Below are 7316 nucleotides of genomic sequence, written 5' to 3'. Positions count from 1 at the left end.
CGCCCACCGCAGTGGGGTCGGACCTGCTGGCGCTGGGTGGCGCGTTGCTCGGTTTTGTTGCCTCCTGCCCGTGCGGGGACCTGCAGCTGTTCCCCCTGGTCGCCGGAGGGATGAAGCGTGGCAGCCTGGCCCGTTTGCAGCTCACTGACGGGAGGCAGCAGCGCGACTTGCCGTAGGCTTGCGGCCCCCCGTGCGCCGCAGTGCCGGCCCGGTAACTCGAGGGACCGCGCTGCCGCCTCATAGCCGCGTCGTTCCTGGCAGTGTCTTTTGGGCGTTGCTCAGAGCAGGGAGTAGAGGATTAACCTGCAATTCATTGAACACCTGCGTAAAATCACGCCCAAGCTGTGGTTTAACTTTGTCCGAGATGTGGTACCTCGGGTCTTGCCTTTCTTTCCTAGCACCGAGCCGCTGGTTTTGTCAGTTCTCCTTGTACCGAAGTGCTGCGGTGAGGTGCGGGCTGCTTTTGAAAATCTCTGCAGCAGCCTGAAGTTTGCCTTGCAGCCATGTCTGGAGGCTGCAGCCTCAAGGGGCTGATGTGCTGTGGGACGCTCGGTGTCAAGGAGCATTTTCGCGCTGTCAGTGTCAGGCTGAAGTATCTCGAGTGCTCGATGTTAGCTTTTGAATCCATACTGGCCCTTTTCCCGTGAGCGTGAGCTGCAAGGAGCTCAGCAGCAACGGCATTTAGGTCAGTGCTTCGCTTCGGTTGCGTCAGGGCTGTCAGCGTGGACTAAGCCAGCCTGGTCCCTGGGGCTGGGGGATGGAATGAGTCAGGGAATTTTCCTCCCAATAGCACGAAGCTTTCCGTCTTGCTGTCTGCCTCTGCTTTGCCGACACCTTACTCTTGGTCGTGGTTTTATAGAAAGCGTTTAAGCAACGAATGATTTACATCGTGGAATAATGCGGTAGTTAGGGTGGCTGCATTGTAACATCCATAACCTCGCTTTTTGCAGTAGTTGCTTTTTAACTTGCATAGCAGCGGTTTAGAAGTGTGAATTAGTGTTTGAGGGTGTTTTGTTCATTTGGAGGAAGTTGTTCCTCTGGCTGAAGAAAGACTCTAATGTAACTTGGGAGGAGAACTTTTGGTAGCTTGATCTTGGGGATTGATTCATTAGTGCCGTAATGGTGAAGAATGTGTTTTTGTCTGTGTAGTTTCATGCTTTTGGGTATGCTGAGTAGAAGGGAGTGACTAGCGACCGACACTGGTGTTTGTACATACACATCAAATGCTTTGTGTGTATCTGATCTGTTTTTCAGTTGCTCAGTTGGACTCAAAACTGGTCGAATAATGCAATCCACTGAATAATGCTGTTAAGTAGTTTCATTAGGTAGCTGTATATATGCAATGATTTTTTCTCATGGCACCTTGGACTCTCTTGAGTGCTACGATTTTAGCCCTAGTAATAGTTACTTATGGTTGAAAGAGTGTTTGGATGCATGAAAATCAGTATATGCTGTGTTTATTAATTTCCATAATAAATTTTTTGCTGATTTTCGTTTCAGTTTTATATTTTCCCAGTGGTGACTAGGGTCCGTTGGTCTGGGATTCTACCAAGCATAAGCTTTTGTTTCAGGTGTATGCTGCCAAACAGATGACGTGGTGAAGTGTTTTACTTGTGTGTGTTGGTGCTTTAGAATGGTCCTGCTTGTAGGCAAAGTTCCAGTATAGATTACAGTTGCCTGGTCAGTTACTATTCATAACTTGATGTTGCTAATTCTTTTAAGCTACATAATGCCTCCATTTTCTGTTTTGTCTGTCATCTCTTCTTTCTCCTACCCTTTCCTTTTTCTAGCCCCCCCACCCCCCGAGCTTGTTTGCTAAGTCAACTTTTACAAGGGCCTGTAGCAATAGGGCAAGGGGTAATGGTTTTAAACTCACAGAGCGTGGATTCAGACTACATGTAAGGCATACACTTTTCACAGTGAAGGTGGTGAAACACTGGCAGAGGCTGCCCAGAGGTAAATCTGCAGAAACACTTAGGGTCAGGTTGGTCAGATTTCTCACCAACCTGATCTAGTTAAAGATGTCCTTGCTGGCTGAAGGGTGGTTGGAATAGATGACTTCTAAAGGCCTCTTCCAGCCCAAACAATTATATGTCAGGTATTTTCTACAAACTGTTAAGTACCACAGTACAATTTAGTGATATTCCTCTTTTTTTTTTCCTCCCTGACATTCAAGTTGAATAAAGGAAAACTTGGGCCAAAGAATCCAAACCCGAGTTTTCCCGTGTGCTTGACAAAGAGTTTGCATGTTAGCAAGGAAAAGAAACTGAGATTTTTTAATCTCACAATGTAACAGAACTTCATTTGGCCTGAACTAAATGGACCTAAAGTAGTAACTACTATGTGATGCAAACTCCAGAGTCCCCAGGAATTGGTTTAAGTGTTCCAGATGTGGGCTGTTCATGACTTGGCATCTGCTTAGACTGCTATTTGCCCAAGCATTGTTTTCTCTGGTATGTTTTGTCAGTTTGACTAGATTTGGTTTAGATTTAACTGACAATGTATGAGCACATGGCTTATTTTTGTTGTTTTTTTTTTAATGACTTCCATCTTTACCTTTTTTAACTGATTTTTTCTTAACATTAAAAGGGTCTTCTGATACAGTTCTTGAAGATGCTTTGGGTAAATGAATGTCCATAGTTGACTTAACTTTCTGAATCAGAGTATCCTATGTTTTCAAGTATAATTTACCAATTTTGTGATTATGTTGACAATAAACATTTTGAGACAGTTTAAATACTAATTCATTTTACTTTCTTATACATCTTTTAGAAATACAATAATTGGGCACTTTCCATGACTGACGCCTCTTGACATGTGCTTCAAGCATGTAGTGCAACAAGAAAACCCTTTTCAGACAGTGTGTGCAAATACAGAAATAAATTACTCATATAGAAGCCCCTCCCCCCAGGAAAAAAGTGATCTCTAAAATGAATATTATTTAAACATTTGATATTGATGAGGATATAAATCTTGGTATCGGTGTTGTTTTCAAAGAGTAGCCGATCTGCACCAGGAACCATTATTTAGAAAATAACTGTAAATGTCAGAGAAATAATATTCAGGGCATCTATTTAGAAGATTGTAGTCAGGCTGAGAACATATGCGATTCATGTGTGTCTTCTAAAAATATTTTCACATGCAAATTATACACCCATTGGCTGCTTACTTCTAACCAGATTGTCGCTGCGTGATGGTCCCTGAGAAAACTGAGTATGGAGTGGGAGGCACCCACTGAAAACTTGTGCTCTGAGGGTCTTGTTTCTCAGGTTTTATGTTTGCTGGCTTTTCTTATTCCTTTTTCCAGAAACTAACAAAAGAACATTAACATTTAAGCTTGTGAAGTGCCATTTTGGAAATGTAAGAGGAATAAAGTAAATAATCAGTTCATAGAATCATAGAATCAACCAGGTTGGAAGAGACCTCCGAGATCATCCAGTCCAACCTAGCACCCAGCCCTAGCCAGTCAACTAGACCATGGCACTAAGTGCCTCATCCAGGCTTTTCTTGAACACCTCCAGGGACGGTGACTCCACCACCTCCCTGGGCAGCCCATTCCAATGCCAATCACTCTCTCTGGCAACAACTTCCTCCTAACATCCAGCCTATACTTTCCCCGCCACAACTTGAGACTGTGTCCCCTTGTTCTCTTGCTGATTGCCTGGAAGAAGAGGCCAACCCCCACCTGGCTACAATGTCCCTTCAGGTAGTTGTAGACAACAATGAGGTCACCTCTGAGCCTCCTCTTCTCCAGGCTAAACAACCCCAGCTCCCTCAGCCTCTCCTCATAGGGTTTGTGTTCCAGGCCCCTCACCAGCTTTGTTGCCCTTCTCTGGACACCTTCCAGCATCTCACCATCTCTCTTGAATTGAGGAGCCCAGAACTGGACACGGCACTCAAGGTGTGGCCTGACCAGTGCTGAGTACAGGGGAAGAATAACCTCCCTTGTCCTACTGGCCACACTGTTCCTGATACAGGCCAGGATGCCATTGGCTCTTTTAACTCCTTCCCTGCTTAATGCTTAAATACACCACATTTAACAGAATATTAATAGCAGAAAAAAGGCTTAGTCACAATAATCTTGCATTTCATAGCTGTTTCTAAGTCCAAAACCTACTAAAATTACTTAATTACTGATTCTGAGTTGGATATGTGTGCTAGTTTGAAGCAGGCTAGAATGTTTTGGTGAGAAGAACTAGATTACAGGCTGTGAAAGGAAAACAATGGTGATGTCTACTTCCCTCATAGGCCTGCTGAGAAGTATAGGAACAAGAAATAAAAACATAGATAATCACTCTCACTGGGGCTGCTGGCTGAGCTGCATCTCTAACCTCACCCTCCATTTTGGGACTAATCCACTTTGCTGCCTAACCCCCTGGCTGAACCTCCATTCTTCCTTGGGACTGGGGTAAGGTTGAGAGGGGCAGGAGGAAGGTGAAGGGGCAGTTGGGAGCCCCTCCTGGGGACTCAGGTTTCTGGGAGGGGAGTTGTGTTTCTGTATTACTTTTTACCTTGTATATTTCTGTCTATAACTGTATATACTGTAAATACCTGCTTGTATATTATGCTAAGCTGTAAATAAATAGCTTCATTCATATTTCCAGAGCCAGCTGAGTCTAGTCTGGGTGATTTTCTAAAGTGGGGAGGGGCGGGGAACACCCAAACCATCACAATATAGCATCATAGTATTTTAACTAAAACCAGGGAGATCATTTTTGAGACAAAGTCTATACAATCACTAGCTAAAACATAAGGACAGGTTCTTTTTTGTCAAGTACTACCTGTTTAAACCCATTCTTTTGGAGTGAAAACCTCTTAAAAGCTGTTTTCCACTTTTTCTGACAGTTAATGCTATGTTGTTTCCCGTCTGTGGTATCTGTAATCTTACCAGAGCAGCAGAAATCTATTCACTGCTCTGAGTTAAAGAGAGTGGGTTTTTCGCTTGGTTCTTATCAGTGGCCCTTAGTTTGTCACATACACTTTACTTTGTAAGAGAGAGAGCAGCTGAATGTTTCAGACTTGATGCAATGTTCCTGGAAATCACTGCAAAGATTTTCATTTGGGGGTTGCAGCTGGCTTTCAAAATACTCTTAATTTTCATTTTGCTCTTTCAGTAATTTTTACCACCCTGTCCTACAGCCTGTAGGCTTCTGACCCCATTCCAGTAGGGAAGAACAGCCAAAACTTAGCAGCTTTTGTGTTGCCAGAAATGAATTCTTCTTTTCAGGAATTTTTCAAGTGGGAAAGTATAGACGTTTAAATGTTGCTTCAGAAACCCATGCAAAGATGAGCAATGCTTATTATGATGACGGCTGCTGTGTTGTGCACTTGTATCTGTAGGATTCTTCCAGTAGTTAGGTTAATACTCCTGTGGCATTGTGGTGTTGCATTGGTGCTCCTAGTGCATGTCAGCATGAATAGAAAATACGTTTTAATCCTGAAGGAAAAGTTGAATAGGTCCTAGCATGAGGTGATATAACACCAGCCACACAAAATCAGTGTCTCTGTGGGGGCAAACATTTTGGCCAGTGTGATTGTGATGGGAAGGACTTTGAAAATTGACATGGAAGTTCGGGGATGCGTTGCTTAAAGAACATACAAAATTAGCGCAAGCAAAGTGTTTTGAGATTAACTGAACAAATCATTTGAGTATTTGATACTCAAATATGGTATGTTGGTCTCTGGTTCCATACTGTTGTTTTTTATTATTTGGGGTTGCTCTTTAGCAACAGGTTGTATTTGACTCTTCTGTTTGGCTTTCATACTGGCTTTCTGTTCTTCTGCATGAAAGTCTGAGGTTGCTAAGGTGGGGTTTTGTTTTATTCTTGGTCATTATTATAGTTTGAAGTGAATGACACAACAGAATTCAAAGATATTTTATCAAATAGGTGTTTCATTAGTTTTTAGAATGGTTATTTTCAGAAATCACGTCTGAAGACATTGTTTTATAGGCAAAATTGGCACTGTTCCTTTTTTATGTATTTGTAAGAGGGCAATCAACTCCAAACGGTATCTATGCATGTATACAATATTGTTGTGGAGGCAGGGAATTAATGTGGCTGAGTCAGGAATTTTTATACAAAAATAGAGTTATTTTATTTTCCCACAATCTGCCCCCAAAACTACATATACAAAGATTAATTTAGTTTAATCAACAGATTCAGTTGCTTGAGAATATCTACAGGGATGCCATCGATAATCTGACTATTTTGGAAGTCAGAAGTTGGAAAAGGCTTTAGCTATTAATAAATAGTGTTTCCCACTTAATAATAAAGCTGAGCCAAAATAACTCACGATCAGGCTGACTTCGTCGTGTGGTCTGTCCCTCTCGTTCCCTTTCAGCAGCTGCAGGTGGGTCGTTAAGGGTCGTTAGGCTTACAAAGGCTGTTAATAGGTGAAGCAGTCCTTGAAGCTCTTTCTGTATCCAGGCCAGGCGAGAGGTGGGGGGAGAAGTCTCAGGCAGGGACGAACTCCAAGGCGGGAACCCCAAAAGCGGGAAGCCCCCAGTATTTATACCCTCTATAGACAAAGAGCAAAGTTACCACTTCCTTAGGCGTGAAAGGGCACAGCCAATCCCAGCCCGATTCCAGCGCGGGCACTGCACAGGGCACCCCTCATGCAGGCAGGAAAAGCCTTTGCTCACCCCCTTCGCGCCTGCAGGGCAAGCTGCGGGCGGGGAACCAGGCGGCTTTTCCTCTCCCATTCAAGCCACGGAGGGAGAGCAATTTAGGGGTATACAGGACTCCAGGACAAATATCAAATGTTACACATGACTCCAATTGTTTCATTCTGCTTTCAGAGTAACTTTGATGGGTGGCCGTTTTGTTTTCTTGAAAATAAGCCATGATCAAACATATTAATTGAAGTTGAACCCTTGTGACTCTTGGAAAAAGTTTCTACGTATCTTGTCTACAGAACTTTGTTCAGATGTTAGCAGAAGTAAGAATATTAAGTAACTAAACACACTTGCTATCCAGCAAATTAACTGGTTCTCGTTATACTTTATAATAGATTCTTGTTATACTTGATAATATGCCATATATTCCAGTTTCTGGTACTTCTAAAAGGAAGGACTGTCTTCAATTAAACAGATTCTATGTTGACAAGATGGCAATCCATACCGAGAAATAAGGAACAACTGTATTTCCTGAGAAGTTTAAAAGGGATTTTCATTCTTACCTTCCTACCTAAACTTACACTTACATACTACTTCCTATCCACTAGAGACTTTTCCCTCTGGTACTTATACACACTTGAATCTAAATTTTAGCATCAGTATCTTGTGATCTTTTGTTATTTAGTCTTGTTTTGGTTTT

Source organism: Pogoniulus pusillus, chromosome 3 (assembly GCF_015220805.1).
Source record: "Pogoniulus pusillus isolate bPogPus1 chromosome 3, bPogPus1.pri, whole genome shotgun sequence".
Taxonomy (NCBI): Eukaryota; Metazoa; Chordata; class Aves; order Piciformes; family Lybiidae; genus Pogoniulus; species Pogoniulus pusillus.
This window is presented reverse-complemented; position numbering follows the sequence as displayed.